We start from the raw sequence: 17,314 nt of genomic DNA on the forward strand, positions 1-17,314 counted from the left end.
AAATAGTCCATTAATGAATAAACCACTAGTAAGCACTTAATAAATATTTGTAGAGGACATGAATTGGGAAAGAATTTGAGCCCCAAATTTGAAAGCCTCAGGGACTGCAGTTGTTAATAAGTGAGACCCCTTTTCTCTTTTGTCCCCACGCCAGGATACTGGAATGTTATTTTGCCAGACTTGGGAATTTCCTGAAAGGAGTTAAAAATATCTCTCCTACCCAGAGCACCTTAGGAACGCATCCTCTGAGAAAGCACGCTGCTGGAGTAGAACCACTAACCAGGCTCTCACCCCCATCTTCTCTCCCACCCCCCGTCCCTGCACCCCTTCGGATTTGACAACTCTGTAGGAAACCAATTTGCTGTTAATCACAAGGGAGTTTTATTTACTCTGTTGAAAGAATTGAAAAGCAGTCATTTTTATTAGTGCCACAGCTGGTTCTTCCATCATGGAAGAAATACAATTATGCGTCTTCCTATGGCTGAATGCAGACGGCTACAACCTCATTATTCATTCTGGTAGGAAGCAGGCCTTTATAATGAGCAGGGGAAAAAATGCACTGACCCCTCATTTATAAAGGGAACAAGTCTTAGTTTCTGGAGTGACATCGCCACTGCCACCATAGAAAGAAAGGCTTTTTATTTTTTTGGTTACATAATAGGGAGCGATAGCTTTAGAGGCCCGGCTGAGGCAGTCATTATGGCAGAGTGGAAAGAGTGTAGACTTTGGCCTTGGGCCAGCCTGGGTTCAAACCTCAGATCTGCTTCTTCTTATCAGCTCCGGATAGAGGGCGTGTTAATTCTTCCGAGCCTTCATTTTCTTATCTGTAAATTGGAAATACGGTATCCCCTGCTTTCCCAAAGTTCGTGTTGTGCCACTTTGCTTTCGTGAAAGACCTTACATGAGTACTCGTTTTTGCTAACCGAAAGAAACCGGAAAGGGAGTTTGTCGCTTCTGGGAATAAAAGCAAAAAAGCAAAAAAAAAGCAATCAGCGTTTGTTTTGCAGCGTGCACCTGGCACGGCCCGTGGCACCGCCAGGCGCCTTCCCTGGCACCTCAGCGTCAAGCCGCCCGAGCTGTGAACGGTGCCTGTGAGCACTGTGAACTGGGGAAACTGCAGTAACTGGGCATCCTCCCAGGGTGGTAGTGAGGATTGGAGGTTAAATTCATGCACACGGAGCACAGCTCCCATCATGACACGATCTGGCCCCTGCCTACCTCTCCAGCTGTGTCTCCCGCCCCCCAAAGCTGCCATCTCTGCCGCAGCCATACTGAACTACTAACAGGTCCCCAGAACCTGCCCTGTTTGTCCATGCTTTCTCGGACTTTGCACATGTGTCCTGCCTGCCTGGGTCACACGCCCTCACTTTGCTTGTTCATCCGGCAAAGTTCTTTCCTTAAAAGTGACGGTTCCTCTGTGAAGCTTGCGCCTCAGTTCCTCCCCTAGACGGACACAGCACCCCACTCTGTTCCCATCACCCTTCTTTGTAGGCACCCCGCTGTCGCCCATGGCGACGGACTCGTCTGCTTACGTGTTTGTTGCAAGTACCAGTCTGTGAGCTCCTTAAAGAGCAAGACCCACGGGCTTTCCCTCCGGGATGCCCGTGCTGGCACAGCGCCCACCAGAACTGGTGGTCCCTAAGTGATTTACTGAACACATGAAGGCGTCAGTACAGCACTTACCGCCTTGCATGGATGTGGCCGACTCTGTTGAGTGGTTATGTTTATACCATGTTTAACCTTCCCCACTTGCCTGCTTCCACCATAGAAACACCCCAGCCGTTAGGGAATTTAGGAGAGCCCTGTCGCCCAGTTTCAGCCAAAGAGAAAATGGAAGAAGTCTTTGGGGGGATACTTGTTTTTGTTCTTAGATGCCCTACCTAGATCTTGGTATAGCTTATTCAACTCTAAAAGCTGATTTGCCTTTCCGTGGCCTCATCCCTTGACATGATGAGCAAAGCATGGCCTTTGGAATCAGACAAATGAGTTGGATCTCCATTACTCTGTTTCCCACAAGCAACCTGACATGATGGGTCTGAATACTCGCCTGGGACGGAGGCAGACAGCCTGGGTTCCAGTGCTTTTCAAAAAAAAATTTTTTTTAATGTTTATTTATTTTTGAGACAGAGAGAGACAGAGCATGAACAGGGGAGGGTCAGAGAGAGAGAAAGACACAGAATCTGAAGAGGCTCCAGGCTCTGAGCCGTCAGCACAGAGCCCGATGCGGGGCTCGAACTCACGGACCGTGAGATCATGACCTGAGCCGAAGTCGGACGCTTAACCGACTGAGCCACCCAGGCGCCCCTCCAGTGCTTTTCAAAGGTGTTTGTCCTTGGGCAAATAATCTAATTATCCAGTTTCTTCATCTGTGAGGTCAGGAGAGTAAGAGCACCTACCTCATGGAGTTCAATAGGTTAATGAATAGAAAGTACTTAGAATAAAGACTGACACAGACTTAGGACTGTATTGGTGTCAGCACTATTTCTTTTTATTAATAATACTGGTTGTGCAGCCTTAGGCAATTTCACACGCTTTCTGAGATTAGGTGTGCTCATCTATAAAATGGGGGTTTGGGAAGTGTCTGCCTTGCAGGTTGTGGTGAGGATGGCAGTTCAGGTGTGTGGAGCACGGGGGGCAGCCCCTGGCACGGGGGGCAGTCCCTCCCAGCTGTGCCAGGAGGGAAAAAAGACAGACCTGAGCTCTGGGAGCCGGCCTGTCTGCGAGTGTCTGGGCACACTGGCATTCTTACCTTTGCTCCTCATCACCCTCCTCCCTTCTTACCACAAAAGACAGAGAGGTCCCTCCTCCCGAGTGAGGCCAACTGCTGTCCCTGAACTCTGGGCCCCCTCCCCTCTCACCTTCTCAGAGACCTTCTGCTATTCTGCTATTGATCTGGCCCCTGTTCCTTTTTTTTTTTTTTTTTTTTTTTTAGTTTATGTATTTATTTTGAAAGAGACAGAGACAGTGTGAGGGGGCCAGGGGTAGAGAAGGAGGGAGAGAGAAGGAATCTCAAGCAGGCTCCACAGCTGGCAGTGCGGCTCGAACTCATGAATCTTGAGATCATGACCTGAGCCAAAAGCAAGAGTTGGTTGCTTAACCAACTGAGCCACCCAGGTGCCACCAGCCCCTCTCCTTTTAGCCTTTTCTTTCCACTGGCTTCTCCCCAGAAGCATTTAAATGGGCTTCAGTCACTTCCTTAGAGCAAGCTTGACTACACACACACACACACACACACACACACACACACACACACACACAGCTTAAATCCCAGCTCTCCCCCCAGTGCTTTTCTTCTCTTTCCATCTTCCCCTAGGCAAACTCCTTGCAGTAGTTGTCTGCACAACCTGTCTCTACTTCCTCAACCCCCACTCACTCCCCCCGTTGGTGCAGCCTTTAACAAGCAGGGTGACAAGCTGGAGTCTAGAGGAGGCAAGGTCAAGACACAAGGGAGTTGTTTCCATCCTGAAAAGGGGACCTAGAGAGAGGGTAGAGACGGAAGAGGATGTGATAGAAGCTCTGGTCAACCAAGAATGGAATTGCCCTGGCCCTTGCTGGCCCTCACCACCTCGCGTGCAATCCAGGCTCATGCATGTTGGGGGAGCCCACGGCAATCCAGGCTCATGACACGTACGGTTCAGCTGCCTCACACGTTATGTGCCCTCTACCTGGTGGGCGTGACTTCTAATCAAGCCTGGCCCACCCAGGACTAGTTTCTCTGTCACCTTCCAGCTGACAGCCTTCCTTACCCATGGCTCAGTGAAGTCTAAGCAGTGCCGAGAAGAGAAGGAGGCTGAGAAAGTAAAAACGTGTAAGTGGAAGCAAGTTCTAATATTTTTCCTGTGTGTTTTCTTTCTGCTGTTTCGTAATCATCCATAATCATAAGAGGCCAGGGGCAGGCGCCACTGACCTTATTCTAATGTGCCCCCCCCCCCGCCCCCCCGCCCAGGGAAATCATACAAGAACATGCGGAATCGTCCGGCTAGTGTTTGTGAAGCAGACACAAGGCTCTCCCACATGCCAAAGCTCAGTGGAATTTCTTAGCAAAGATAGGAGTTCAAGGCCCTTGCCAGCCCGATTTACAGACAGGGAGACTGAGGTTCACAGAGGATCAGAGTGAGGGGCAGCAGCTACCATTTGCAGGGCCCGGCCTGGCTGAGCATTTTGAGGATATTATCTCATTTAGTCGTCAGAGACACAGCCTCTTACACGGGTGTTATGCCGCCGCTCACAGAGGAAAAGCATAGAATTTGGGAGAGATAAGGCTGGCTCATGCTACTTCTAAGACAGGTGAACTTGGGTGACCCTCTTAAACTCTCTGGGCTTCAGTTTATTATCTATAAAATGTCAGGGCTAGATTGAACGGGCTGGAAGGAGCGTTCCAAATTGAACTTTCTTTGGCCTCATAATTGCCAGGCATCTCCTCAGCAGGCCCAACCTTTAGTCAGCTCTCTATAAGAGAGCAACAGAAAACAAGTTATAATCAGATAGCAGACCCAGATCCAGCGTCGGCAGCAGCATTTATGAGCTTTGTGGCCCTGAGAAGTTCACTGACCTTTCTGAGCCTCAGTTCCCTCATCCGTAAAAGTGGGTGCTCCCCAGATTGTCAGGAAGGTAAAGCAGGGTAGAGCATATGAAGTTACTTGACACATAGCAGATGTTCAATAAATGGCAGTGATTATTATTTGCTGATTTTTTTTCCCCAATCTGTTGCACAATAAAGTGACAAACGGAAGACCCTAGAAATGTTTACAGGCTTTAGATTTGGGATTTGTGAGAACTGCAAAGTATTTACCTTAGCTCACTGCGCTCTTGTGCTCCTGTGAAAATGTGCCGCTCGGTCCAGTTTTCTAGTGTCCTGAACAATTGCACACATAAGCTTGGCGAAGGTAGGCGGAATCAGGGTGTGTTTTCAGCAACAAGTGAGGCGAGGCGCTGAGCGGGCGGTTTTGAGCAGGAGGCCCGGAGAGTGACAGCAGAGGGGGAGCAGTGCCGAAACGATAATATTAGAGTACACAGAATAATTCACAGCTGCCAGGTCACGCAACTTGAGAATGCTTCAGAACAGTCAACCCTTCCATGTTGTTGCTAAGAGACGGGGAGGTGGGGAGGTAATCAGGCCTCCTAATGAGAGAGAGGGGAAAAAATGAACAGAGACGAACTTCAGATTTTGGAAATGATTGTATGGACGCCTAGTCACTGATTGCTGGTGACTTTGAAGATATTTAGCTTGTAAAAGAAGCATGTGTTGAGTTCCTACTGTGTACCATATGTAGCTGCAGGCCCCAGAGAGACCACAGGAGACGAAGTCTCAGATCTCGTGGAATTTCTAGTGGGGTCAGCCGTCTTTACAGCTGAGGGGACGCTGGAGGTCCTGAGAGGGCAGTGATCTGTCTGAGGCCCCAAGGCAACCAATTGGCAAAGCTGATCTTAGAATCTGGGCCTCCTAAGTCCCATGCCAGGACATTTTCCAAATACCATGTTTCACAAAAGAGATTCATCTGTAGCAGATTTTAAGCTGAGACTTGGTGCTTCGGCGAGATAAATAAAGGTCCTCAACCAGAGAAATTTATGGAAAGCAGTGCAAAAAAAAAAAAATGATTTCTCTAACTTCAAACGTTTCACTGAGACATTTTATATTTACTGAGTCCCTGTCCTGTAGTATTATACCTAGCTGAATGAGACTACAGAGTGACTGCAGGTGGCAGGATAAAACGAGGGGGATGATTTGGGTATCTCATCACTGCCGAAAATTAGCAAGACACAGAAGTCCAGAGGTCTGGGTCCAGAACCAGTTTCTGTCCCTTCTGACCCAGGCCTTTCACTTCTCTGGGCCTCAGTTTTCCCACCTGTAAAATGATCTTGAAATTCCACTTCAGCTCTAACTTTTATGATCAATCACCCAATAGTGCCGTGTAGACCTGGGGGACCCTAAATGTAACTTCAGGAAGAAGCCATGGTTTAAGGATGGAGCCTTGAGCGTTAAACATCCCTGGGCTGCCATAGTCCTGCAGGAGGGTACCATCATGGTGTGTGTTCCCCTATGCCCAACAGATGGTCATCAGCGTCCGTACCTCCCAAAATGTTTGTGCTTCTGGGGAGCAAGGATTGTGTCCCTCTCACCTCTGCATCTCCCGCCAGTACCTAGCAACTACCTGGCAGTGGTAGGCATTTCATATATCTACAGAAGGGCCTTTAACTGAGAAAAGGCAGGTTCAGCAAGGTCTGTCAAAGAAAGCTGCCAAAAAGGAGCAGTTCAAAAAGTTGCCATGATAGAGACTTGGGTACCTCTAGCTAGCTAGTATGTGGCAGAGCTCCAGTTAAAGTCCAGGACTGCCTGGATCCCAAGCCTGTGTTGTTAGCCCCCTCATCGGCCTTCCACCCATTTGCCCATTTATTCAAGATGGCGGCATCAGCATTTCTTGAGGTTAAGGCAAAGACTGTGCCTAGACAAGAGAGGGCATGAAGCACACTCATCTTAGTCAACCCTTCTTCAGAGCCTGGCTCAGCTGTCACCTTCCCTATAATTTTCCCCAGCCGTCTGGGCAGAATTAGTTGTTCTTGTTTCTGTGTTCTACCGCTGTACCTTTTTCTCCCTGTGACGCCCATCACTCTCACTACAGTGTGACTACCTTTGGAGGCCTTCCCTCTCCACCAGATCATGACTACTTTGATGGCAGGGACTGGGTCTTACTTATCCCTCTGCCCCCAAGCTTGTTACTGAGTAGTCAATACATGTTTACAGAGTGAAGGTATAAATAAGTAACAAATGAATGAATGAGGAAACTATATTTCTTAGGGTCAATAAGGGAAATGGGCCCCAAAGAGCCTCCCCTGAACAACTTCTTAGAACAATCACAGGGTTGAACATTATGGGGATGGAGGTTATCGGGGACTTGCTCAAGGTCACAGAGTTAGAAAGCAACACATCTAGGACTCCTTCCCTCTTTCTCTTTTGTTCTTCCATTCAACACCTCATAAGGGTCTCTGGCTCTAAGCCATGTGGTTTTCAATAAAAATCTGTCAGAAAGAATTTAAAAAATAAAAAAAAATTAATGTTTATTATTTTGAGAGAGAGTGAGAGAGAGCGTGTGTGTGCAGGAGGGGCAGAGAGAGAGGGAGGCACAGAACCCGAAGCAGGCTCCAGGCTCTGAGCTGTCAGCACAGAGCTCGAAGCAGGGCTCGAACTCACGAACTGTGAGATCATGACCTGAGCCGAAGTCGGACGCTTAACCAGCTAAGCCACCCAAGTGCCCCAAGGAAGTGTATCGTTAAGTAGCTAAGAGTGGGTTAAGTGAATCGTTAAGTAGCTGACAGATGTGGGTTAAAATGCCGCTGGACCACTGACTACTGCCGTGATCTGTGGCAACTTAACCCCTCTGAAGTTCAGTCTGTGTAAAGTAAAGGGCAACACCTCCCACGTCCCCCTTGCTGGCTATTTCTGTGGAGATCCCTGGAAGGCATCATGATTAACCCCAACTGGAGGTGGGATGGGAGTTTCTGACACACCGAGTCTCTCATTGTCCTGCCTGATCTGCTTTCGAAGCAATGGGTTCCTTTCCTTGCTTCCTTTCCCCTTTTGAAGTGCCACTTTGGCCTAGCTAACACGTAGCATGGCTTGTGTTCTCATTCTCCGCCATAGCCATGGCATGTGCTTTCCAGCCCACCAAATAGACAAGCCCGTTGACCAGAGCGGGCAGTTTGTGCTGGCTATAGTGCTTCTGCTCTTCGCGCTGCTGCAGCCCGAGGGAAGGCTGGGTCCTTACTGCTTTCCAGGGCACGATTGCTGCCTTCCAGCGCCACGGACCTTTCTCGGGGCTGGCAAGGATCTCAGCCAACAGAGCCGGCACGGGGAAGTGGCTTCCGGTGTGAGCCTGCTGTGAGTCACAGACATCACGGATACGCTGGAGAGAGAGAGAGCCGGCGGATGCCGTCAGCAGATGCCCCTCCGAGCCTCCGGCTGTTTGGCGGCCTGGAGAAAAGCCAGGGGCGATGGGGCCTGAGAGGCAGCACCTCTGTTTTCCGAACAGGAAGCTGTGCAGCGCTGTGCGCTCCGCCACGTGCACGCTGGCTGCGTCCAGGCCTGAATGCCCCTCTCATTACTCACCGGAAGCGAGTTCGAACACTTCACACAGGAAGATGATTCGCTCCTCCGACGAGAGGCGGAAAGCCTTTCTGAGGAAATGGTTTGAAGTGTTTAAACAGTCTAGTTCTTAGTCTGCTTTTCCTCGACTGAAGCCCTCGGTTTGAATGGGAGCCTTTATGTGCAAACTGCCCCAGTTGTGGCGGCCTTTGAACACCTTGGAGGGAATTTCAGTTTGTGCTTCCCGCCCGTTCCTATACTTCACCTGCAACTCCGGCCCCCGGCAATGCTTCTGCGGCATTGCTGTGGGGAGGGCAGGCTTGTCAGAGCAGTGGGGGATACCACAATGAGCGTGTTGTCTTACACTTGGAAATGAACAAACGTCGTAAAAAAAAATAATAATAATAACAGTGCACAGTTGTCATGGGTCAGGTTTGAGCACAAGGCATGGTGCGTCCCTCACATACCCGCCTGAGCGGTAGGACAAGAGTGGGAGAAGAAGGGATGGAGGACTGACCTCTTGACCCCTTCCAAAGTCAGCTTCGGAGCAGGTCGACTCCAGAGACCCAGGGCAGCAACCGAGAGGCTGGGTTAGTTTGCTTCTCATTCTCAAAGGTAGACGTGCCTGGAGTGGGAACTCCTGTTTGTATTCTCTGGAACCAAGCTGGGATTTGTCCTCTTTGGGGGAGATCTGTCCCACCGGCGGGAACAGACTCCAGAACCAGCCACCAGGGGAGGGAGCTCAGAAAAGTCAGGCATGCTTCCAGGCTATCAACCAATAGGCTGGGACAACAGGAGGCTCTAGACTCGGGGAAGGGACACTTAGAAACTAAGCTTATGTGCCTGGGGAACACAGCATGGCATCATGGGGAGTGCCTGACTTCGGACTTGGAGAGCTGTAGATTTGAATCCCAGTTTGGGTACCTACTAGCTGTGTGATCTTGGGTAGGTCACTTCACTTCTTGGGGGCGTCTGCGAAATAATTCTTAGAGAAGGGGCATAATGACCAAGATCATAGTCAGGCAGACTTGGGTGCAAGGCTCTGGCCTGTAACCATAAGTTACTTAACTTCTGTACTTGAATCGTCCCTAAACCTCTATTTCCCCATCTGTACGTAAGATGTGAGAGTACTGACCTCATAGATCTGCGAGGATTCGTTGAGATAATGCAGGTCAAAGAAATACTTAGCATTAGGCTCAAATACAGACAGCCCTCCATAAATGTCAGCTATTATGGATGTCGGGTCCCGGTCTGGCTGGCAGTGAAGGTGTAGGTTATGTGGCATGTGTCTGGGCAATGATGGCAGTTTAGGGGGCACTCTACGGTTTCCCATAGTTTTCCAGGCAACTGGATCTTGGTGTCCTGCACTAGGCTGGGAGCTGCTGGGTCCTGGCTAAGTTAGCAGATTCCTCATCCGGCAACATCTTCTAAGCCCTGCTGGATGGGCTGATGAGGTAAATGAGGTGACTTGGAGGTAAACTTTGCCGGCTAAGCTTGTTTAAAGTACTGAGATCTGTGAACTAGGGAGGGCAGGGCTGAGGCTCACAGCTTTACAGCTCAGAGAGTGTTTCCCCAAACAACTTCTCCTTTAGTTTGATCCCTACTGCATGCATCCTGCAGGAGGAATCAGAGGTCCTGAGAGGTTCCCCGCATGGGAGTCAGTGCTGGTGCAGATAATGTCACGCTGTATCCATGCAGCCACAATGCCGTGCTGCCCTCCCCAACCCACTAATCACAGGCTTCTGCTCCATAGGCTCAGTGCTGGGCTGAAGAGAGGGGAGGCACAGCACCCGGCCCTGTTCCTGCCCTTACATGGGTGGTAATAATAATTCTGGGAGGTAATAATAGCTACTATTTATTGAGCACCCGCTAAGGGTGCAAAGTGCTTTACATAGGCGATCTTCTTTTTCCCACAGAGAAACGCTGTGAATAGGATTTCTTGAGTCTATTTTACAGATGAGGAAAGGAAGGTTTAGTGAGGTGTCCAAGGACATGCACAGCCAGAGGAAGAGCTGGGATTGAAGCCCCTTTAGCTACATCTTTTCATTCTTTATGCCATGTCACTTCCCTTTCTTCTTTGCTTTATTCTGCAGTGAGCTTAAGCCTAATTACGTGCAAAAAAAAAAAAAATTACGTGCACAACAACTGTGAATTGTGCACAATAGGATACTGGTATTAATTTCTGATCCCTCTCTCACTAAGCTACTGATGAACCTCTCAGTGGTCAGGTGTGACTCATGAAATTGTTCCTGTTCTAGTTTGATTGGAATGTCTACCTCTATAGTTACATAAAGACTCTAATGACCAGTGTGGACCATGGTAAAAAAAAAACAAACAGTTCCCCCTTTCTAAAAGCTACTGTAGCCAGGATCCATTCTCTTGCTCATCACACCCTCGCCTTTTTTGAATAGCTGTTTATGTTCTTTGCCAGTTTTTCTACTGAGTTATAAGAACCCTTTATATTTTAAGAAAACTAGTCCTGTTTATTTGTATACATATTGGAAATATTTTCCCCCCACTTAGTCAATGGTCCATTGGCTGCATATATAGTATTTGGGGAGCCAGGCAATAGTTTTGTATTATTTTTCGAAAAGCTTTCTCATGTAAAGAGAAAAAGTAAATTATTTATGTATCCAAATCTTAATGAGCAGTTTACTTTATCCTCTTCCACTGATTTGTCAGTCTATCATTTCTCAATTTTAAATTGTTATAATATTTACAGATCTATAATGTGTTTTAATATCTGGTAATTCATGTCTGCCTTCATTGCCCCTTTTCAAAAAGCTTTTCCCAGCTTCTCTTGCATATTTATTTTTTCTTTGAAAAGTTGTACAAATGACTCACCCCTGTTATAGGAAAATGAGAAGTGCAGATAAATATAAAAAGAAAAGAAAAGAAAAAATGAATAATAATACCATCCAAAGGTTACTTATATTAATTTCTTGGAACACCTCATTCCAATCTCTTCGTATGTGTGAACACACACACACAGGTCTTTTCTAACACAATTCAGGTCATGCTATTCTAGAAGATTTATTACTAAAATAAGTATGCCCATCGCTTAATTAGTATGCCTGTTGCCTAATATACCATGTTTTATTTAACCTTTCCTCATGTGGAGCATGCAAATTATTTCTAATTTTTCACTCAAGCGATTTATGCTTCTTTCTGTCTTGGTGTGAATGAATCCTTTGCACGTTCCTCTGGCAAGTTGACCAACATCTGGTCTAAGATCTTCACTAGCATTTTGATGTTAAGTTCGGGATGTGCTTATCAGCTAATCAATATCTGCCCAGAGACTTCTTCCCCCTTGAAAATGCCATTCCGAATCACTGAGCGCAAAGGAGACAGACACTTATTGTGGAGGAAGTTGGCATTGTGGTTAAGAGCATGAGTTTTGGAATCAGACAGAACCATGTGAATTTGGAGAAGTTGCCTAAATTCTGAGTCTGTTTCCTCATCCGTAGAATGTGAACACTGAGAGCTACGAGGAGCGTTATAGTGGGGATTAAATGTGATTGTCCAATACAGTGCTTAGTGTTATGCCAGCACATAATAAGACGTTCAATGAATGCTATCTACACAGCCTTCTACCTCCTCCAACTACTCACCCACGGCTACCCTCTGTCATCCTTATGAATTGTGCTGCGTGACAGCTGGATGGAGCTGCTGAAGACTGAGTTATCTTCAGCAGCCTTGCTACGCAGAGTGTGGTCCAAAACTAGGAGTATTTGCATCACCTGAGAATCTGCAGAATTTCAGGCCCTCCCAAGACCTATTCAATCAGAATCTGCACTTTTAAAAGATTTCCAGGTGATCTGTATGCATAGTAAATACCTTTGCAGAGGTATTGGTCTCTTATTCAGGATGCTAGCTGGGGTTGTATGGGAGGCCTGGGGGCACAGGAACACGTGACATCTCTGCTCTGGAATTCTCTAGTCTGGAATTTGCACTCTCTTGGCCTCAGACCCATCGCTTGGTAGCAGTGTGCTCTTCACAAATCTCCAGTGACCTTTACCACTCTGGTGTGGTGGGAGAATCTCCATCTTCAGATTCAGACAGACAGGGGTTTCAACCCCGGCTTTGTTATCTGGAAGATCTAGCAGACAGTAGACACTGAAACAAATTATTTCAGCTTTCTGAGCTCAGTTTCCTCACCTATGAAATGTGGGCAATGCATCTTTCCTGAGGTGTTATTGAGATAACTGGTGATAAAGTATTTAAAAAGCCTTTCACATCCCAGGAGATCCAATAAGTATTTCAACTCTGAAGACCTCCAAAGCTGAGTGTGCATTTCAACTCCATGACCCACCTGGCTGCTCCCTTCCTCTCCTAGGACTTAAGTTTCGCCATTTGTAAAATGGGCATTTAGGTCAAATAACCTTTAAGGTCTCTCTCTGCCCTAAAACTCAGCAACTCTTAGGGATAGTTCAGTACACATATTTGAATCCTAAGGGTAGCTCATGGTTAGAGAAGAGTTGAGACTCCCACCGTCCTGACACATTACCTAAATTGTCTTTCAATCAGAGACCTAATGAGAGGGGTAGATTTTGTATGTATTAACGCATGTTTTCAATTGATACAAACAAGAAACTCAAGGAAAGTGTTGGTAGTTATTAAATAGCATATACCTAGATGGCATAGATTATGGCATAGTTATTAAATAGCATATACCTAGAGGGCATATACCTAGATGATTTTAAGGTGGGTACTGAGATCTCCCAAGCTGGATTTTGAACCTCTGGCATGCGTGGGGCACGTATCTGGTACTGGAAGTTCTCTGATTTGAACTAGAAAGCTGTCGATATCATCCAGACTGAAAATGCTTAACTGGGCAGAGAGATACAAAAACCTGGCTCCCCACAATGGAGCCTTAATAAATGATAAACAATTAATTAAGTTAAAGTACTTGAAAGAATCCTAAGTAATCATCTCCCTCAGCTTTTTTTGAAGAGAATATAGTATCAGGAAAGTCAGAAATACACTCAAACTAACAGTCTGTATCCCTAAGAGAGAGAGAGAGAGAGAGAGAGAGAGCTAAGCAGGCATGATTTATCATCCATTTCTGCATTTGCTCCTTTGCCAAACCTTATTTGAACACGATAGACACAGTGCTAGGTGTTGAGGAATGGAAGATCAGAGTAGGATTCAATTGGGCAATTATAAAGTGCTCTATGAGATGAGACATATACCCAAATAACTCTTTTTTTTTTGGAGGGGGCACCCAGATCCCCACATAACTCAACGCAAGATCAAAACTATCACCAAAGAAGGAATGACGAAATGGTTTGAATCTGTACAGGACAGAGAGATTACTTCCGAGTCTTTCTAGCAGGTGTAGCATCTAATCTGCACCTTAAATGATGAGATTTTATTCACTGGTTCAACAAACATTTGCCAGGAACCCGTTAAGCACAATGCCTCATAGAAGATGCCTTCAGAGTTGGCCAGTTACGGAGGGATGGTTTGCCAATTGTTATTTTCTATGATTTGCTCTTCTTTCTTTTATGCCCCCAGTTTGGGGATGTTAAACTAGTAGGTCACTTGGGGGACTTTCAAAAGTGATCATTGCTAAATGGTGGCTTCCCCAAGTCAGACAAACCTGCGTTCGTTGGACACATACTTATGCGGTAGGTACTCTGTGCCTAACACCATGCTGAGGGGCCAGGAATATGGCAATGAGCTCAGGGACCATGTGATGCCTGGTGCTTCTCCAACGTGGGTGGGCACAGCCCTGAATCAGGATATATGGCTTGACAAGCAGAGCACAGATTGACTTTTAGCTCCTGCCTTCCCCACTTAGCCGGATGGAGAGAGAGAAACAGTGTCACACGATCTCACAGATACGTACAGAACGGTAACTCTGATGAGTGCCACACAGGAAAGAAGGCCCTTCCTTGTCTTGAGGGACTTATACGGGCAGCTGGCCACTCAGGGGGATCGGGGAAGGCCTTGCTGAGGTGCAGTGCTTGACCTTGGACGCACTTGAAGTGTGACTAGGAGTTAATAGGCAAAGAGGGAGGGACCAGTGCTCCAGGTAGAGAGAAGAGTGTGTGCCTGTGCTACTTTTCCTGAGGAGCTGGGGAGGGGGAAAGAGCTGAAAGGAAGACAGTGTGAGATGAATCTGGAAGCACAGGGAGGGGACTAAATCAGTAGTATGGTGAGTAGAACATGGGAGGGGAAGGTGAGAAAATGGTGAAGATACTGCCTAGGTTCCTCTCTGCCATGTGTAATTGGATGAATGGAGTACTATATTTGGCCTCATCCCAGGGCTGCCACATACAGCTGTGTGAGTTGTGCACTGCACAGGGCATCTGGCTGAGTGGGGAAGGCAGGAGCTAAAAGGCAATCTGTGCTCTGCTTGTCAAGTCATACATCCTGATTCAGGGCTATGCCCACCCGAGTTGGAGAAGCACCTTCTGATAATTTGCAAAAAGGAACCATCCAGTTGGCTAGATAAAAAAGGAATTAGGCCTTTTAACTCAGGACCACAGGAATCCAGGCAAGCCCACATGGGGTGCCAGAAGTGGGGGCGGGCTGGAGGTGGTAAGGCCAGGAGCAGAGTACCCAGATGGTGGAGGCAGGGGCTGGAAAGGTTGATGAAAAACTGGGAGAGTGCAAAGAACACCAAGTTCAGTTTATTTATCCTGCAGTGTCTGTCTCTGGTCTTTCCTGGACTCCTGACCCACAGGGAGGGATCCTGCCTGTGGCTCACCCTTCCTGTTATTTTTATGCTTTTGTTAGATGCCTTTGATGGGAGTAGATATGGAAACCTAGAATGTCAGGGAGGAGAAGCGGCCGAAGACCATCCAGTTCTACTTTCTCGTCCTAGAAGTAAGAACACGGCGGCCCAGAGGGAAAGGAATGCTCTTTCCCATGTCCCCAGGCTGGGACTAGATCCTCGGTTTCCTGACTTAACCACACCTTGCTGATCTTCCCTCTAATAAGAAATAGATTGAGCTGTTGCAGGCAGCAAAGCGCACCTGAAAGAGCAGAGGTATTGAGTCGGGTCAACCTGGATTTGGATCCCCACTTGCTATATCTTTGCTGTGTGATCTTGGGCAAGTTATTTAAGCTCTCTGAACTTTGTGTTTTCTACCTGTAAGATGGGGATGAAAACGCTTTCCTTGAAGGGGGCGCTGTGAGAATTAATGTGAAGACTCTAGGGCAGTGTCTCTTCGCAAGCCATCATCCAGATTCCATTCTCCGCTTCTGTGACCTTCTCCAGCCCCTGTTTCTTCACCTACAGTGTCTCTGTTCCTGAGAGTTTGGCAGGGATCTACAGAAAACGTATTTCTTCGGAAGGTCTTTGTGCACCACTACCTAAATTCCGCACATCACACTATTGAGAAATGACTCTATGTTTCCCCCTAACCTAAGCCCAGCTGAGCCCTAAGATGCAAACGGCAGTTGACCTCTGGCCCCTAAAGCAGCCCTCTCCTTTCCCCCATGATGACTCTGCATGGATTTCAGGAAGCGTCATGTGAAAATAACACCTTCAAACCAGAAGCAAAAGGAACTGGAAGGCTTTTGCAGGAAGCATAATATAAAGAAGGTGGAGGCTGGGAGCTCAAAAAAAAAAAAAAAAAAAAAAAAAGAAGCAATCACAGGGAGGTTTTGTTTTTTCTTTCGAAATGATTTTTGATGGCACATAGTTACTTTTATTTGTTCCCTGACTTTGAGAGGCTGAGAAGTAGCAGTCTTATTTTGAATATCTATTGTTACTCCTGACATTTTATGCAGAATAGAAAGGATTGTTTTGAACAGTTTCTCATGGACAAGTGGAAGCTGTACCCTAGCTGCAGATGATTCATCCAGGAGAAACGATATATAAACAAGACTGCCTGCCTGGAAAGCGGATGGGAGGGCGGGAGGGTGAGGTATTTCAGAAGGGGCTTTTTACTCCCATGCCAGCGAATGATAAAAGCTAGCTCTTGAAATAGCAGGGGTGCTGTGGAATGGAGGTGTCAGAAAGTTTTACAACCTTGCATCTCATAGTTAATATCAGAAAAAGCACTTCTTAAATCTCAGACTAAGACCAGGTGCTTTCTCACAGTCATGGTGTATTGCTAGGTTGATTCAATCTTCAGCCCTGTCCTGTGAGTGTGATGTGAAAAAGCATGGGCTCTGAAAGCTGATGAAGCAGAGCAGGGTGAGGCTGAGAAGCACCCAGGCTGCAAAATGTTAGGAGGCACCTATTCTCAGCATCATACAAGTGTACGGTCAGCATTTGCATGACTCTCAGAGTGAGAGCCTCCTTCAATTTGCACCTAGGGTGCTTCTCTGGCCTCATCTAGTCCAGGCTCTGGAACTGAGTTAGAATCAGGGCTCCATCACTTATTGGAGGTATAACCTCAGAGAAGCAATTGTAATTAGGCTTGGCTATAACAGAAAAACCCAAAACAGGGGGTGGCTTTAACGGGTAAAAGCTTATTTCTCTATTACATAAAAATATAGAGCAATACAGGGGCATCTGGGTGGCTCAGTCAGTTGAGCGTCTGACTCTTGATTTCGGCTAAGGTCATATCCCAGGGTCCTGGTATTGGGCCCTGCATGTATGGAGACTGCTTGGGATTCTCTCTCTCTCTCTCTCTCTCTCTCTCTCTCTCTCTCTCTCCGCCCCTTTCCCCTGCTCATACTCTCTCTTTCTCTCTCTCAAATAAAAAAAAAAAAGTAGAGAGAGAACAATACAGAGAAGGGCTAACATAATGTCTCTGTTACATAAGGTCACCAGAACCTACCTTCCTTCTAGCACATTGTCCTGCCATTCCTGTGTTTTAGTCCTCATGATCCCAAAGGGCAGGCCTGAAGGTCCAAGATGGAGACATCCGTGTTCCAGGAGGCAGGATGGAGGAAGGTGCATGAACCATGTGGACACATTACTCACTTGAAAAAAATCAATAATATGACAATGACAAAAACATAGATCAGACTTTTAAAAACCCAAATAATCCAAAAAATAAAATCTTTTATTTTTTGGATTATTAAATCATCTGTAATTGTTACTTCTATCGATGTCACTCCAAATTCCCAACATCAGCATCCAGTTTATTATAACTGGGCCACAGTCTCGCTCCCTGCAACTGAAAATGTTTCCGGGTGGACCCCTTCTTATGCGTCTTCATGAAATGTCCCTAAAGCCATAGCTTCGGGAATAGGAGAATTACCCAGAGTGTGAAGGTAGACATCCTTGTATTTGCCTACCCAGCATTCATTCCCCATTCTGGTAGTCAC

The 17,314-nt window shown here is 46.9% G+C and overlaps 1 long non-coding RNA gene across 1 annotated transcript in view; it reads left to right on the forward strand.

The window, feature by feature from the left end:
* The window catches only part of LOC128313878 (uncharacterized), a 33,879-nt gene that overhangs the window by 8,937 nt on the left and 7,628 nt on the right, over positions 1 to 17,314 (forward strand). The window lies entirely within an intron of this gene.

This window comes from Acinonyx jubatus, chromosome C1 (genome assembly GCF_027475565.1).
Source record: "Acinonyx jubatus isolate Ajub_Pintada_27869175 chromosome C1, VMU_Ajub_asm_v1.0, whole genome shotgun sequence".
Taxonomy (NCBI): domain Eukaryota; kingdom Metazoa; phylum Chordata; class Mammalia; order Carnivora; family Felidae; genus Acinonyx; species Acinonyx jubatus.